The 18,759-nt window shown below is 39.3% G+C and overlaps 1 long non-coding RNA gene across 1 annotated transcript in view; it reads left to right on the top strand.

Moving 5' to 3' along the window:
• Window positions 1-17,053, top strand: part of LOC143443063 (uncharacterized) — a 57,041-nt gene extending 39,988 nt beyond the window's left edge. The window contains exons 8-10 of the long non-coding RNA XR_013111776.1: window positions 2,303-2,385; window positions 15,714-15,824; window positions 16,989-17,053. This is a non-coding gene — a long non-coding RNA (uncharacterized LOC143443063). The remainder of the gene's footprint in view (window positions 1-2,302; window positions 2,386-15,713; window positions 15,825-16,988) is intronic.
• The last annotated feature ends 1,706 nt before the right edge of the window (window positions 17,054-18,759 follow it).

Here is an 18,759-nt window from a genome sequence, read left to right as displayed (position 1 = left end):
CAATATATTATGATTTGAATTTCTTCTTTCCACTCCTGATAGATACACTGTGCTAATCCATCCTCCCCAAATCTATCTTTCTTTCCCTTTCTTTCATCAGATGATAAACAGACATGTGATAGTACTGCTGCTGCTGCTACTACTACTACACTACTAATCCAACAAGCATAGGATATAATAGAGAAAAAGACCAAAAGAAAAATAGCCACAGAAAAGTACAAGATATTTAGCTGGGAGACACAAATGTTCACACTCACAGAAATTTCATATATCACAGAATCAGAAATCATAATCTATAAGCAAGGAAACTGTTATATTATAAAAGTCCCGACAAAGCATTATGAGACAAAATTCTTCTAAAAATCAAATTGTGTGTGCTTTTTGTGGGAACTATCTCCAGTTAAGCGCTGCATATTTGATGAATTCTGATATGCAGTGAGACTCCACTGGAGAAAAAATAATTTTTTTTTTAATTTTTCTCAGTATCAATTTAAGAAAGCTTAAGATTTGCAGATGGGGTCATGTTTGTCATTCTCTGACATAATATCAAATGTTTATTTTGGGATATTGAAGAACTCTAACAGTGGCTTCTTCCTTTATTTCCATCCTGCTACCATCAATAAGTCTCACAGTGTATGTTTACCAAACCAGGTATGTTTTGCAGTAGGTTTGTGGCAAATAAATTTGTTTACTCTTACTCTTCTGTACCTTCTATTATTTGAGAGATGATGAAGGAAAGAAACCAACCCACAGGCCCATGGAGAGAACCTTCCTTCCAAAGTATCCTCTCTATTTTTTTGATTCTTGAGATTATGAGTTTATTATAATGTTCCATTTTCTTTTTCTCCACACTTTCTGTGTACCCATTCTTGCTCTTTTATATTTGTGTCTTCCCATTTATAGCATGATTATGCATATATATATATATATATATATATATATATATATATGACCAGTTCAGTGAGGTAATTCATGTGTAGTAATGCAGTTAAATTATATTGAGTCTCTTTTGAAATTGTAAACCATTTTCAACCATATTTATTTTTTCTCACGTCTACTCTATGTCCTGTCACTGTTTCTCAAACTTTATAATGCTGTAACCCTTATTACACTTTCTTCTGTTGTGGTGACCACTAACCACACAATAACCTTCATTGCTAGATTAAAACTGTAGTTTTCTACTGACCCAATATCAGACACATCCCACAGTAGAGAACCAATCCCCGACACTATTAATGATACTGATGATACTGTGCTATTCTTTTTTTTTTTTTTTTTTTTTTTTTTTTTGTTTTTCGAGACAGGGTTTCTCTGTATAGCCTTGGCTGTCCTGGAACTCACTCGGTAGACCAGGCTGGCCTCGAACTCAGAAATCCGCCTGCCTCTGCCTCCCAAGTGCTGGGATTAAAAGCGTGCGCCACCACCGCCTGGCCGATACTGTGCTATTCTTGTAGACAGAAGCCTAGCATAACTGTCCTCTGGGAATCTTCCCCTAGCAGTTGATGAAAACAGATGTAGAGATCTACAGCTTCACATTAGGCAGCGCTTGAGAGCCTTGCAAAGAGTAGTGTGAAGGTTTGAGGGAGGCAGTGTTGTCAAGGATACTGCAAGAAAACCAAAGGAGTCTACTAACCAGCATCCATGGTTACTCACAAATGCTGAATCATCATTCAAAGGATATGCATGGTTTTGACCTACATTTCCTATATATTTGAGGCATATGTGATGCCTGATCTTCAAGAATTTTCCCTAAAAATTGGAGCAGGGATTGTCTCTGACTCTTATTGCCTGCATTTGGATCCCTTTAATATAGCTGGGGTGCCTTGTCAGGCTTCAGAGGTAGAGGGTGTGTTTAATCTTGCTGCGACTTGATTTGCCAGGCAGGTTGGTACTTATAGGGGCTTTTCATTCTCTGTGGAGAAGTTGAGAGTGTGGGTTGTGAGGGTGGACTTGGAGGAGAGGTAGGAAGGGGACTGCAATCAGAATGTAAAGTGAATAAATAACTTATTGAAAAAGAGATAGTGTAATTTTGTTACAACAATTCTTCCTTTCCTTGCCCTCCACAACTTTCCACATACCCATTCTCACTTTCCTTAATATTCATGGCCTACTATTTCAGTATTTATATATATTGGATTTATATATATATATATATATATATATATATATATATATATATATATATTTATATATATTATTTATATATATATTTCAGTATTTATATATACATATATACCTACATATATATTCTTACATTAAAACCTGTTTATTTTCTATAATATTGCTGTATGTTTCTTTTCAGTGTTGATTGTTTAGACTTGTCATCTTCATTTAGTATATAGTGTCTGCTTGTCTGCATCTGTTTCCACCAGTCACTCCAGTAAGGTAAGTCGTGTATATTAATGCAGTTAAATTACTTTGAGTGATTCTTTGAAATTGTAAACCACTTTCAATCATAATACTACTCATTATTTTGTGACTATTGTATGTATTGTCAGTGGTTCTTAACTTTCCTAATGCTGCAATGCTTTACTAAAGTTCCACATATTGTCTTGGCCCTCAACCTTAAAATTATTTTATTGCTGCTTTAATCTCTAATACTACTTTTGTTATCAATTGTAATTTAAGTATCTGTATTTTCTAATATTCTTAGGTGATCCCTCTAAAAGGTTCATTCAACCCAAAATGGGTCTAAACCTGGAGGTTGAGAACTACTGCCACATGTTAATTTTGTTCCCCCAAAAGTTTCACTCTTGTGCAATATGTTGAGTTGAAAAGAATTCAGCATTAGGAGTTATGGTTAAGAGACACATTGGAGACAATTCAGCAAAGCATATACAACCATAGATGTATTTCCTATCTTAGAGATCTCAGCAGAATTTCTCATGCTGCAAGTTAATGGAATGTTAGATGAATAACACCTCCTGGGAGAGCTGAAGTTATAAATAGATAGAGATACTCATAGAGCTGATAATTAAATAGGAACAGGGAGAGAGGAGGGGGCAGGAGGGCTATATTCCTTTTTTTATGGTACACAACATTCTTTGAAAAGCCCTCTCATTCTTCATCAGTTTGGAGAAAAAAGCTGGTTTCCAGGAGTTCTCATGGTAATTAGGTAAGTGTTGCTGTTCCTCTCTCAATAGGCATTTTTTTAGTTTGAGGCTCACTGGATAAACTCTAATATTGATCTGACTTATTATTAGGAGCTTTACACAATCAGGGGGTCTGAATGGGCTACTTTGAGGAAGATTGAGGAAGCAGAGCCTTAAGGATGTGGTCCAGCTCCTCCTACACATCACCCTTCCTGTTAAAATGAAACTTTTCTCTCAAAATACAAGTAAAGCATAATTATGCCAATTTGTATCAGTGAGGTACAGGATAGTCCTAATACCCAGTCCATCTTTTTGTTGACTAACCAGCTCGTTTGTCATCTATTCTAACTAAAACATTTAGTTCTGAACCTGGCTTTAGGATGAATGTCAGCTGACAATCATCCACTCAGATCTTTTCTCTTAAGGTCAATAGCTATATGTTTTCAACCCCATCAGAAATCCAGAATGACTGAGTTGACTATAATTGTGGGAAGCACAAATCATAGTTTTTAAAACTTAGCCAATTTATAGAGACCTCTGAACACCTGGACACTCGCTCTACTTCAAAACGTTGGAGCATCTGTTCTTCTGCCTTCTGGCCCAGGATCTTCTGACAGACCTTAGTGCTGCAGAATTATTAAGGGCTGATTACTTTGTCTAGGCAGATATAATCAGTCGACCATTCTGCAAGTGTGTCCTTTTCTGGACAGTAATTTGTCTGTAGAAGGAAAGTGGCAATTCTTGCCTAGTGGCTGTCTCACCACAACTGGAGTAACTCCAAGGATGCTCATTTCTTCTTAGAATTCAATATAGGAAGCTGTCCAGAGCAGACAGGTCTCTAATGAAAATGAACATTAATACTGAAATGCTTGTCATGTCAATTCTAAGGATTTCTGATGTTTTGAAAACCAGCTATCCATGTAAGGTAATCTGGACTGTTGCCTGATAACTCCACTCAGCTATTTCTAAATAAAACATAGAGAACACCCTTATAATAAATTCCAAGTCATGAATTTGCTATAGTCCCTTAACTCACAGGCTGACCATCTCAAACCAGTTAAAAAAAAGTTAAAGAAGGACTGGGTCTAAGCTTTGTATTCCAAATGTGTTTTACTGGTATAATGCCTATGAGAGTAACAATATTCATCTCACTCTTATATCACTAATAAGCTCATGCCAATGAAAACCTTAAAATTTGTAAACAAAGTAAATTGGTGCCATTTAAGAATTTATATCTTCATCTTGATATCAATTATACAGATTTCTACTAATAGGTTATGGCTATGCAATAAACCCTAGCTAATCCTCTCTATTCCGACAAAACCACTACTTTTCCCTAGAGAGACAGCCCAACATTTACCACCTTAGTCCCCAAGCCCAGGGAATAGGGGCGCTGACTCATCATTAGCTTCTCCAAGCTGATTATGGGCATTGAGATATTAGAAGAGGAGTGGGGGGGAGAGCAAATTGACAATCCTCTGATGCTGTGTCTTCGCTGCCTCCAGATGGAATTCCTGGACCTCAGAGGTTTGAGCAGTTCTACCCAGCTTGCTTGTTGAGTAGATACACCAAGGCTGATCATTCTGCAATATACAATTCTCAAAACAAATTTTAGTATCAAGATAGTTTTTTTTTTTTTTTAAAGAGGGCTGACATTTTATTAAGAATGTTGGTTCTAACCGCTTTTCTATTTTTTCCCTCTTTTATTGAATATAATATTTACATATCAAATTTTATCCCCTTACCCTATTTCCCCCACCACCCAGGAACCCCTTATTCCATCCCCCCTCCTCCTGCTTCTATGAAGGTGTTTACCCACCTACCCCCCAACCCCCTCCCCACCCTCAGATTCCCCTCCACCTCAGTGCTCAGCCTTCAGGGTACCAATGACCTTGTCTCCCACCTATGCCCAACAAGGCCATCCACCCCTACATATACAGCTGGAGTCATGTGTCTCTCCATATGTGCTCCTAGGCTGGTAGTTTAGACCCTGGGGAGCTCTGGCTGGTTGGTATTGTTGCTCTCCTCACGGGGCCACCAGCCCTTAAGGTTCCTTCAATTTACTCTCTAACTTCTCCATTGGGAACCTTTGATCAGATTAATGGATAGCTGTGGGTATCTGTCTCTGGGTATGTCCGACTCTGGGGGACCTCTAAGGAGACAGCCTTATCAGGCTGCTGTCAGCTTTCCCATCCTGACATCCCTATCAGCGTCTATTTTTGGTGACTGCCCATGGAATGAATACCCAGATGGAATGGTCTCCCTACAATGCCCCCTTCAGATTCTGTCCCACACTTTGTCTCCATATTTGCTCCCTTGGGTATTTAGTTACTCCTTCTAAGAAAGACCTAGGCATCCTCACTTGTTCTTTCTTCTTCATGAGCTTCGTGTTGTCTGGTAGTTGAATCTTTGTTGTTTCAAATTTTTGGGCTAATCTTCGCTTATCAGTGAGTAAATACCATGTGTGTTCTTTTGTGATTGGGTTACCTCACTCAGGATGATATTTTCTAGTTCCATCCATTTACCTAAGAATTTCTCGAATTCATTATTTTTAATAGCTGAATAATATTCCATTGTGTAAATGTACCACATTTTTGTGTATCCATTCCTCTGTTGAAGGGCATCTTGGTTCTTTCCAGCTTCTGGCTATTATAAATAGGGCTGCTATGAACATAGTGGAGCATATGTCTTTGTTATTTGTTGGGGCACTTTCTGGGTATATGCCCAGGAGTGGTATAGCTGGGTCCTCAGGTAATGCTATGTCCAATTTTCTGAGGAACTGCCAGACTGACTTCCAAAGTGGTTGTACCAGCTTGCAACCCCACCAACAATGCAGGAGTGTTTGTCTTTCTTCACATCCTTGCCAGCATCTACTATTACCTGAGTTTTTGATCTTAGCCATTCTGACTGGTGTGAGGTGGTATCTCAGTGTTGTTTTGATTTGCATTTCCCTGATGACTAAGGATGTTGAGCATTTCTTAAGGTGCTTCTCGGCTATTTGAATTTCCTCAGTTGAGAATTCTTTTTTTAGCTCTGTACCCCATTTTTTAATGGGGTTATTTTGTTGTTTTGTGGGGAAGAAATCTCGCGGGCGGGGGGAGGGAGTCCGGAAGCAGAGTCCCAGGGCGGTCAGGCATCAGGGTCTGGGGCGGGCTTCCCGCGCTGCCAGCAGAATCAGGCGGAGAGACCATGGACACGTGGAGTCCAGTTTTCCAAAGCTTTTATCGTTCATGGCATGGTTAATGGACACAAGTGGTACGTGCTTCCCCTGCCAAAAGCCAGGGGATACCAATCTTATAGGGAAGGGAGAAAGGGGAGGGAATAACTTAATTAGCTACACCCCTGGCCTTTTGATAATTCATTAATATTTAAATCTCTGGAGGTGGAGACTTGTTAGTCACGCCCTCTACCTGTGCCCTATGTGACTTAAGGTAACAGGTTAAATGGAGTTACCTCGTCCAAGGACCAACATCCCACCCTCTTTTCTTTCATAAAAAGAGGGGTGGCTCTGAATCGTCTGTAGTCTGCGAGGTACAGTTTAATGAGATATGTGGACCCTGTGGCGTAGTCTGGAATCTGGGAGCATGGGGAGATCAAACCCAGTGCTGTATCAAGGGGGCCTAGGAACAGAGCCAAACATCCTACCGTCCCTAAAAGGGTCTCCGGGGTTTAAAGCTCGTTCAACCAGGCTATGTCCAAACCATCTCTTCATGGCCCAACATCTCACTGTTTTTTTGTGAAAATTTTGGATGAGGTGGTCAAAAGAAAACACTATGTAGGCCAGAGGGTGTAGCATAACTAAGTCAAGGGTAATAGGAATTGAGGGTAGGGTTTGGAAGGCAGGGAATCATTGAAACAATTAAATATAGGTTGTACAGTTTGAGGGTAATGACATCTGATTAATCTAAATAGACATTTTGTTTTCCTCACTAACATGTAACTTTAGCTATGTGACTTTGGCAAAAGAGTTCATTTGTAGCTGGAAGGTCTGGATCTGTCTTCAGTAGTGAGCATCTCTGGGTTCTGGCATGTATCTCTGGAGCCTGGTGTGGGTCTGGATCTCAGCATGTTCTGGGGTCTTCAGTCAGATGAGATGGCTGGAAGAAGGCAGCTTGGCAGGTTCCAGGAGGTGGCGCTGTCACTGGATCTCGGCATGTCTCTGGAGTCTGCAGTCAGATGAGGTGACTAGGAAAAAGCAGCTTGGCATCTCAGGCAGATGATGTCAAGTTAAGATGTTAAGTTATAGATGTCAGTTAAGTCCAATTGGTTCATAACTTCTGTTAGTTTCATTGTGTCTCGATTTAGTTTCTGTTTCCATGATCTGTCCATAGCTGAGAGTGGGGTGTTAAAATCTCCCACTATTATTGTGTGAGGTGCAATGTATGCTTTAAGTTTTAGTAAAGTGTCTTTTATGTATGTGGGTGCCCTTACATTTGGGGCATAGATGTTGAGAATTGCAAGTTCCTCTTGGTACAGTTTTCCTTTGATGAATATGAAGTGTCCTTCTTTATCTTTTTTGATTACTTCTGGTTGAAAACTGATTTTATTTGATATTAGAATCGCTACTCCAGCTTGTTTCTTGGGACCATTTGCTTGGAAGATTGTTTTCCAACATTTTACTCTGAGGTAGTGTCTGTCCTTTCCACAGAGGTGCGTTTCCTGAATGCAGCAAAATGTTGGGTCCTGTTTACGTATCCAGTCTGATAGTCTATGTCTTTTTACTGCAGAATTGAGTCCATTGATATTAAGAGATATTAAGGAAAAATGAGTGTTGTTTCCTGTTATTTTTGTTATTGGCAGTGGAGATATGTTTGTGTAGCTACCTTCTTTTACGGCTTTTGGAAGATTACTTTCCTGCTTTTTCTAGGTTGTAGTTTCCCTCCTTGTGATGGAGTTTTCCACCAATTATCCTTTGAAGTGCTGGGTTTGTGTTGAGATACTGTGTAAATTTGGATTTGTCATGGAATATTTTGTTTTCTCCATCAATAATGATTGACAGTTTTGCTGGGTATAGTAGTCTGGGCTGACATTTATGTTCTTTTAGGGTCTGTATGATATCGGTCCAGGATCTTCTGGCTTTAATGGTCTCTGGTGAGAAGTCTGGTGTAATTCTTATAGGTCTGCCTTTATATGTTACTTTGCCCTTTTCCCTTACTGCTTTTAGTATTTTTTCTTTGTTTTGTACGTTTGATGTTTTGACTATTATGTGGCGGGAAGTATTTCTTTCTGGTCTAAACTATTTGGAGTTCAGTAGGCTTCTTGTATATTTATGGACAGCTCTTTCTTTAGGTTAGGGAAGTTTTCCTCTATAATTTTGTTGAGGATATTTACTGGTCCTTTAAGTTTGGTGTCTTCCCCCTAATCTATTCCTATTATCCTTAGGTTTGGCCTTCTCATTGTGCCTTGGATTTCTTGTATATTTTGGGTGAGTAGCTTTTTGTATTTTGCATTTTCTTTGACAGTTGTGTCAATGTTTTCCATGGTATCTTCTGCACATGAGATTCTCTCTTCCATCTCTTGTATTCTGTTTGTAATACTTGTGTCTATGACTCCTGATCGTTTTTTTTTTTTTTTTTAAGTTTTCTATCTCCAGGGTATTCTCCCTTTGTGATTTCTTTATTGTTTCTACTTCCATTTTTAGATCCTTCATGGTTTTGTTTAATTCCTTCTCCTGTTTGGTTGCATTTTCTTGCAATTCCTTAAGGGATTTTTGTGTTTTCTCTTTAAGGGTTTCTATCTGTTCTTTGAGAGTGTTGTTTATGTCTTTCTTAAAGTCCTCTATCATCATCATGAGAAGTGATTTTAATTCTGAATCCTGCTTTTCTGGTGTGATGGGGTGTTCACGGCTTGCTATGATGGGGGAACTGGGTTCTGATGATGCCATGTAACTTTGGTTTCTGTTGCTTACGTTCTTGCGCCTGCCTTTTGCCATCTGGTTAAATCTAGTGCTACCTGCACTTCTGTCTCTGATTGAAGCCTGCCTTTCCAGTTGTCTCGCTTGTGTTTGGTCTTCTAGGGGTCCAGATGTCTCTGTGATTTTTTTCCAGCTGCACTGATTACGGTGGTATCTCTAGGATGCCTCAGGATATGGTGCCTCCAAGGTAGCAGTCCAGCTAGTTGTCTGCTGTTCTGGGTGCAGTGTCTCCTCTTGGATATCTCAGGATATGTTGTCTGACACTGTGAGTTCAGTTGTTCCTCTGTGGCTCTGGGTTGAGTGGACTTTCCAGTATGTCTCAGGTGGAATCCGGGGTCCACACAACTGCAGACCTGGCAGAGGTCTAGTCCAGGCCTCAGACCCAGGAGATGGGCCGAAGGGGGGGTGCTAGCCTGCAGGGGCGGGGGGGGGATCTGCTGGATTCTGAGCACTCAGGGCACCCAGCTATGAGCTCAGGGTAGTATGTGTGTTTTCCTACCTAAAGCTGGTTGTGGGATCTGTGGTGCCCCCAGTATGTGTCTGGCGGTGGTAACCAGGGTGGACTCACCAGCAGGCCTCAGACCAGAAGAGGGGCGAGCAGTGGAAGAGGAGTGCTAGTGCTGGCTATGGGTTCTATGGATCCCCCAGAATGTGTCTGGCAGTATCCAGGGTGCACTCACCAGCTGGCCTCAGACCGAAAGAGGGGCGAGCAGCGGAAGGGGAGTGCTAGCACTGGCTATGGGTTCTATGGATCCCCCAGAATGTGTCTGGCGGTATCCGGGGTGCCCTCACAAGCTGGCCGGGCAGAGGTCTGCCCCAGGCCTCAGACCTGAAGAGGGGCGAGCGGCAGAAGGGGAGTGCTAGCGCTGGCTATGAGTTCTATGGATCCCCCAGAATGTGTCTGGCGGTATCCAGGGTGCCCTCACAAGCTGGCAGGGCCGTATATTGTCTTATTTAGGGTTACTATTGCTGTGATGAAACTTCATAATCAAAAACACACTAGGGAGGATAGTGTTTATTTGATTTACACTTCCATATAATGGTATATCATAGAAATATATCAGAGTAGAAACTCAAATAGGGCAAGAACCTGGATACAGTAGCTAATGCAGAGACTATAGAGAGATACTGCTTATTAGCTGGTTCTGATAGCTTTGCTCACCCACTTTCTTAGGGAACCTAGAGCCACCAGCCCATAAATGGCACCACTAACAATGGCTTGGGCTGTCTTCCACCAATCATTAATTAAGAAAATTCCCTACAATTCTTAGCTACAGTCATATCTTAGAGAAGAAGTTTTCAATTACTGTTTCAGTTACCTCTCTGTTTGTATGGAGAACATCTAGAAAATCCAAGACACCAGGGAAGTGAGAAGCTCTCAGGACTCAATGCCAGTGACCTTAGCCAATCTCCAGTAGAAAGACATAACCCCCATTTGAGGCATGGCAGCACCCACCCATCTTCAAAATTTTTGACCCTGAATTGTTCTTGTCTAAAGGAAATGGGACTAAACTGGACTAGAGACTGAAGGAAAGGCACAACTTGGGATCCATCTCATGCTCAGGCCCAAAACCCCAACACTATTACTGATGTCATCTTGTGCTTGCAGACAGGCCCCAACACTATTACTAATGTCATCTTGTGCTTGCAGACAGGAAATTATCAAGGCTGTCCTCTCAGAGACTTTACCAGCAGCTGACTGAGACAGATGCAGATACTTGCAGCCAACCATTGGATTGAGGTCAGGGACCCGTATGGAAGAGTTAGGGTAAGGGCTGAAGAAGCTGAAAGGAATTCCATAGGAAAAACAAAAGTATCAACTAACTGGGTCCCCCTCAGAGCTACCAGAGATGAAGCCACCAACTAAAGATTATACAAGGGCTGGTATGTGGCCCCTGTTACATATGTAGCAGAGACATGTGCCTTGTCTGGCCTTGGTGGGGGAAGATATGCTTAATACTGTAGAAACTTAGTGCCCCAGAGAAGAAGGATGTTAGCAGGGTGAGGTGGGAGTGGGTGTGTGGGTGGGTAAGCACCATCTCAGTAGCAAAGAGGAGGAGGAATGAGGTAAAGAACTCATGGAGTGGAGACCAGGAAAGGGCAATGTAAATAAATAAATAAATAAATAAATAAATAAAATAATAATGAAAAGAAAATAGATTACTTTTTCATATAATATTTTATATCATATAATATAGTCTCATATATCATAATATCCTAACTATTGTTTCTGTTTTCTTACTCTTTCTATATATACCACAATATATATCATGTATCAGAATTACATCACACTGTACATTGACAATACAAGAGAGATAAATTTGAATCTTCAGTTATGTATCTCAGACACACCAAGGTTTGTAACAGGGAATTTTTACAGATTATACTGTAGGTGTATGGAAATCTTAGGGTAATAAAGGAAAAAAAATACCAGACAACATGTCCTCTAGAGAAATGTCTAGTCATCAATTAAGAACCTCTAATACACTGTGAGTACACATTGAAGCAGATATGCCCTCAAAATGCTCCAGTCTGCAGGGTGGTAGACTGGGACCAGGGGATCACCTGAAAGAGAGAATGGGGGACAAGGGCATGCAAAGAACAGACAGGAAGTCTGGAAGTCTGATCAAGCTGTTGAATTTTTATTTTTCCCATATGGGGTTACATACGCATAAAAGCAGGATGTGGGGAGGGGGATGACATAGGGTCTTCTTTGTTTCTGGGGAGCGCATGTGTTCTCAGGAACAGGATATTGGCTGGTTGAAGAGTTCACAGAAGAAGCACAGAGGAACAGGTCACTATGTACCTGTCCATAAGATCTATTGGTCATTTGTTCTTATCTTAAGCTAGCATTTTACCACCAAAGCTACCTGTTTATAAGATCTATTTTTCATTTGTTCTGATCTAGGCTAGTAGTTTCCTACCAAGACTACCTGTCCACAAGATCTATAATTTGTTCTTATCTAGGCTAGTACTTTCTCACCAAGGCTACCTGTCCACAAGATCTATAATTTTTTCGTATCTAGGCTAGTACTTTCTCACCAAGGCTACCTGTCCATAAGATCTATAGCTATTTGTTCTAGGGTTAGTACTTTCCCACAGAGGCCAAGACTTTGTGTCAGTAAGCACATATGGTTGACTTAGGCCTATGGCTAACTTAGGTCATTAATGTTTAAGCACAGTCACTCCCAACACCAAAAGTCAAAGCTATTACTTTCATATTCATATCTATGGTTCATCTCCACCATATTTATTCTCAGTTAGAAAATTAGCTCTTATCATATACAGCTTTGAAAAAAAAATGACAGCCAGCCTGTCCCACATTCCTGACTTCTGAGGTCCTAATAGCATCATGTATGTAGGGCACTTCAGTTTTACATATTAAACTTGGAGATAGATTTTTTTCTTTTTCTTTTCATAATTGACTCTGAAACTGGGGATCAAACTCACAATTCCCACTTGAGTTATGGAGGTTTATCCTGTACATATGATTTTTTTGTCCATAAGATTTTTATTATCAATAAGTCAAAGTAAATATGTATTTGATTTCAATTGTTACACTCCAACCCAGTATTATAAGCAATGTGTCTTTATCCTTGAAGCAGTATTTTTTTCATACTTGGAAACTATTAGATTTTTTTATGATTTTGATACAACCTGGATATGTTTTTGAAAATGACTCTCAATTTAGTAATTATGCATTTTAGGTTAGTCTGAGGGCAGGTTTTCTGTGTCTCCTTAACTCATGCTTGCTTTTGCTGATTAATTTTGAATCTGTCTGTCCTTGACAATTTCCATAATGAAGACATTACAAAAATCACAGTGATAATATGTGGTAAGTCAGAAGTTACAACTTTGTCACTGCATTAGTTGGAATGGGAGTATACATTGTATATTGAGCCAAATATCTTGCTCTTCTATGCATGCAATTAATCTTGATAAGAGATTACTGTAGGTACCCATCCCATTTTGTACCTTAATCTTTTGAGAGGAAGTTGTGCTTGGTAGGTATTGCATGAAATAGAAATGCTGTGCAGTTTTCAAATCCTATGTGAGACTGAGTATGATGGCAAAAACTTGCACTTCATCACACCCAGTCTCACATAGGATTTGAAAATTGCACAGCACTGAGGCAGTGGGTTCCTAGACATGATTGCTATCCCTCATGTCTATGTAAACACATTTGTGGTTAATTTTAATAAACACACTACTGTCTTTCCTGCTATCTGCCCCCCACCCCAGGCTTAGCTCTGAGATCAGCTGCCACCAGTCCCACTCCAGGCTTGCTCTGGAGCTGTTGCCCTTGCTCTGGCTGCTCCCTGATTCTTTTTGTTCCTCCAGGCTTAGCTTCACCAAGCCACCATCACTGACTAGGCTTCCCATGTTACCTATCTTTACTCCACAGTTGAAAAACACTCAGACAGCTTTATTACTTTAGAATCTTACTATTAGCACAATTGCTGGGCACAGAGTCTCTTGCCCTAAACTTATCAGCTAGCCTCTGCCAACATCCTCTGCCCCCTCCTGAGGTGGAGGCTGCAGATCTTAGCTACACAGAGTCCTTACATGCTGCTTCTTTCTTTTCATCCCAATGCATGGCAGCAAACACCTGTTCTCTTTCCCTGGGTCTCCTTTTTCCTCCTAGGACCTGGAAGTCTCACCTGTCCCTTCTGCCCAGCAATTGGCTCCAGGCCTCCTTTATTGACCAAGTCAAGAACCGACTAAGGAACTAGACTTTAGTAGCAGCATCTTCCCCTACATACGTTCTTTTAGAACTTCATCAGATCTCCACTAGTTCTTAGAATTTTATTTTGCTGTACTTATCCTTTGAAATTATCAACCTGTTTCTGGGTATTTGCAGGCTGTAAACTGTCTCATTTTTGAACATATGAGAACACAATGATATGGAGTCTCTAACTCAGTATTATTGTCTTTCTGTACTGTCCTAAATATTGATTTTTGATATATCATGTCTCCCTTTTCTTCCTTCTTTGCAAATCACCCCCATATCACCCTCCTTTTTCACTTTTAAATATATTGCCTCTTAATACTCACAAGCACTCACACAGGCACACTTGAATGCTTGCACGTGTGTGCATGTGCACACACACGCACAATCATAAATACAAATATCAACAATATGTATTATGGGAATTCACAAAACAGTTTTACTGTGTTATCTATTTTCACTAGATTTGAGAAACTTTTTTTTAAAAAAAATTATTACTTTTTTTTACAGTCCAGTCATTACCACTCTCCTGGACAGACCTCCCAGAGTTCCTCATGCCATTTCTCCTCCCCCACCCCAGCTTCCTAGTCTCCAAGAGGATGTTCACCCCTGACAGATCAACCTACTCCCTAGGGGCCTCAAGTCTCTCTGGGATTTGGCACATCTTCTCTTACTGGAGCCAGATCAGGCAGCCCTTTGCAGTATATGTTTTATGGGCTTCAAATCAGCTAATGTATGCTGCCTGGTTGGTGGCCAGTGTCTGAGAGATTGGGGAGAGGGGATGTCCAGGTTAGTTGAGACTGCTGGTCTTCCTATGGGGTTGCCCTCCTACTCAGCTTCTTCCAGCCTTTCCCTAATTCAACCACAGGGATCCCTGACTTCAATCCATTGCTTGGGTGTAAGTATTTGTGTCTGTCTCAGTCATGCTAGGCTCCTGTCTGTAATCACATTATAGCATCAGTAACACTGTTATGCCTTGGCCTCCCCTTGAGACAGATTGCAAGTTGGGTAGTCACTGGACCTCCTTTCCCTCAGTCTCTCACCTTCTGGGTCTCTGGTGTACTCTAGAGGGTCACCCGACTTCCCATGACCCCAGGGTTACATATTTCCATTTATTTTGTTGGCGCTCAGGGTTTCTCTCCTGTCTCTCCTCACTAATCCAATATCTGATGGTGTTCACCTTTTCCCCTCCTCACCGCTCCCACCCAGGTTCCTCCCTTCTTCTATGTCCTGTGATTACCTTCTTCTCCCTCCCAAGTGGGATTGAACCATCCTCATTTGGCCCTTCAGCTTGTTAATCTTAAGTTCCATGGAGTGTATCCTAGGTATTCTGTACTTTTTGGCTAATATCCACTTATTAGTGATGCATGTCCTTTTGGGTCTGAGTTACCTTACTCAGGTTGATATTTTCTACTTCTGTCCAAAGAATGGATACAGAAAATGTGATTCACTTACACAATGGAATGCTATTCAGCTATTGTGAAAAAGGACATCATAGTTTTGAGAATCTTTATGTAATATATTTTTAGCAATTTGTAAGATGTGTTAAATAAAATTTAGTAAATGATATTTTAATCCCTCACTCAATATACATCAAACAATTTTCAATTTGTGTGTTCGGTATTATATTTTAATAAATTTTGAAAACAAAATGTGAGTGGGATCATCTCTTCTTATTTTCAGGACAATTATATTGATACATGACTTTTTTCCTATGCAAATTTTAGAATAATTTTAAGCATTAGGGCAAATAAATAACATATATGGGTCCTTGAAGCTCATGATACAAAATTTCTGCATTGATTTTGAATATTGAATTCATAATAATATTAAAACTATTTGCCTAGGAATTTAGGACTTTCAAAATCTTAGATCTTACTAATCATATGAAAATTATTTATTGTTTAGTTGAACATAGTTAAAGTTATTTCCTATTTATTCCTAAACATTCTCCTTTCATGTTATAATACTTATTCAGGGTCTCTCCATGCTACACCTGATGATCTAACATTCAGGCAGTGAGGACTTTCTCCTCTCTCAAGTTCTGAGAAGCTTTTCCTGAAAACAGAGTCACCATACCTTGCTGGTGGTATAGTAAACCATGGGCATTTTTTATTTCCTTTTTAATTGTTAATTTTGTGGGTTACTTTCTCTTTGGTTTCCAATTACTAATTGCTTACATGTAAAATATAATTAAAACTTTAATGTTTTCTTGTATTTGCATATTTGCTAGCCATGTGGTTAAATCTGTAGTTTTGTGTATTTCTGTTGAAATGAATGACGTTCTTTCCAAGTAGACATAGATAATGATTTTTGCCTTAGAAACACCCTCTGTACATTTTCTACACTGAATTCCCAGAGAACATTGTCCAGTAAATGTTGTATGAATTAGTAACTACTTGCATCATTTTCTTTCTAATTTTTGGAAAAGTACTCTTTTAGGGTACTAGGTATTTTCATCCATTTGGATTTCTTAATTTTCAGTACTGTAAATTTTAATTCAAATTTATTAAATTATAGTACTGATTCCTGGGAGAGTACATTGTCTCATGTCTCTGGCTGGACCCAGTGATGTCCCCATCGATTTCTATTCTCCCTCCCAGTCTTCTACTACGCTCCTCTCCTGATCACCATTCCTTGATTCCTCCCTCTACCCTTCTACAATGTTTGTTTTATTTCCCCTTCTGTGTGAGATTCATGCTTCCTAACTTGGACCCTCATTATTACTTAGTTGCTTTGGATTCTTTTTTTCCCTAGGGCATACAAATAATTTGCCATGACTTGTTTTATTCAACTCTGACAAAAGTAGAAGTGGCTTTGTGGACATGCTAGAGTATACAGGCCAGAGATTCCAAACGTCAGAAGGCTATAACTATGTAGCTATAGGAAAGCTACTATTCTTGCCAGGGAATGAGTGTCTGACTTAATTTTAAGGTGGGTTTGAAAAAGGTGTAGAAGAAGATATGAATGCCGAGTTTGGGAATAGTAATGATTTTGTACTTGATATGGGAAAAGAGATGTGTAACTGAAGAAAATTTGCATAAATTAGTGCAGATAAGAGAGGAAAAATTTACCTGGTGTTTTTCTTTGTTAGAGAGTAGAAGAGGAATGGCAATGTAGTGGTAAGTTATAGCACTAAGGTGAGGATGCCTGGGGAGTGGCTCTGAGTTAGGGAAATCACAGGATAACAGTGTTCTCTGTGGTGTTCATTGGCAGATGTGCTTGATTGATATAAAACTGGTTTCTCCCTCAGAATCAATAAGGAGCTGCAGAAGCAACATGGCTACTGCTGTGGGTACTGAGAAATTTGTCTAATGGTGAGTTTCAGCCCTGAATGATATTTGTTTTATGTAAAGTAATAACCACAGCAAAATCATGCAGGGATGGAGTGTCAATATAACAGGTATATATTAGAAAAAGAGTAATTAGAAAGTTTTTATTCTTTATATCATGAAGATTAAAAGTGTAAGAGGTGTCAGATTAGACGAGCTGTATAGAATAGTATCTAGTCCCCTAAAATAGGATCTTATTGAAGTCATGTACAATTAGTTTATGTGTTTGAGGCAATGATCAGTAATCACAATTCAACACTAAGATTCCTACAGTTACAAAAATCTTCAACATGACATAGCTTTATTAATTTTGGTAGTTTCATGCATATAAATATATATAATTAATGAACAACTGCTACAACCACTATTAGTTTAATATTTCACAAATATATTCTGTGTGCATGCATTTAGGACTAAACTCTTTGTCTAGCCTGCTCTATCTAAGGGCTCAACCATGGAGAAGAATATTTCTTGCCAGTAGTTCTTTTTTTTTTATTCTTTAATCATTTTTTAAAAAAAATCCAGTCCTTATTCTTCCTCCTGGTTTGCCCTCTGACTTCCTTATCCCATTCTGCCAGTAGTTCTTAAGCTAGCAGTTGGACCTTTTGAGTTGCTACAATACACTCTGGCATTTCAACATAGTGTCATGTATATTTAATTTGTATGTATCCTTATTTTGGGAGTTTATGGATGCAGCTCTATCATATATTAGTCACACGTCTTCACAGCAGACATACTGTAGCTAAGGATTTCACTCTTTGGCATAACGTCTTTCCTTTACCATGATAGAATTCTACTTTACTGATCAAAATATCATGAACAATTTACATGTGGATTTGAGCTGAAAAGTCTCTAATGCCCTAATAAGGCATAATATTTAGGTAGTAAAGTTACTTGAGGAAAGTTGGTAAAATGGGGTATTTACCTAAAAGTTTTAAAGTACTGTTATCTGCAGCATTCACCTTAACCTAACAAAGTGGTAAGGAGAACACCAATTATAATGCTGAATTACATAGAAGACTCTTTACCACTTTAATATTATAAGAAATTCTTTAATCCACCTATGAGAAAGTGTATTACATGTGACTATTTTCAAGAAATTTGGCTCATCTGTTATATGGAATGTAAGGTAGAGTTCTCTATGCTCTATTTGTCCCACTACATCTTAGTGACTCACGCAGATGGAACAGCACAACCACTTTGTTATTTCTTAGTATTTAAGAAAACTACAATTGAAAGTCAGGGAGGATCTCAGAGGAAATTTCAGAGGTATGGTAGAGAAGAGTGGAGGTTTGTATAGAGGGGAAAACTTATGGTTCTGGAATTATATCAAAAGGTTTATTTTTCTTTAATGTTAAATGTGTTTGAGGGGAGCACTGAATCAGGTAGCAACACAAGTACTTTAATTTTGAGCACCAGCATTTATTTATAGACTAAAGAAATAAAAAATCTATGGATAGTGTTATAGTTGTGCAATTCTAGAATATGGTGGCCAATTGCAGATCTCACAGTATTGCTTGCTGGTCAGCAAAACTAGATTATTTGGTGAATTTTAGTAAGATTCACTGTCTAAAATTAGCCGGAGGTGGTAGATATTTGAAACAAATATTATATGATGAACATTACAGCAGAATTTCACAGATATTTTTTTTACTAGCCTGATTTGGTAGAAGTCTTATATATGCAATCTTA

The sequence above is a fragment of the Arvicanthis niloticus genome, chromosome 1 (genome assembly GCF_011762505.2).
Source record: "Arvicanthis niloticus isolate mArvNil1 chromosome 1, mArvNil1.pat.X, whole genome shotgun sequence".
NCBI lineage: Eukaryota > Metazoa > Chordata > Mammalia > Rodentia > Muridae > Arvicanthis > Arvicanthis niloticus.
Note: the sequence above shows the minus strand (reverse complement) of the source record. Positions and strands in the feature narration are given on the sequence as shown.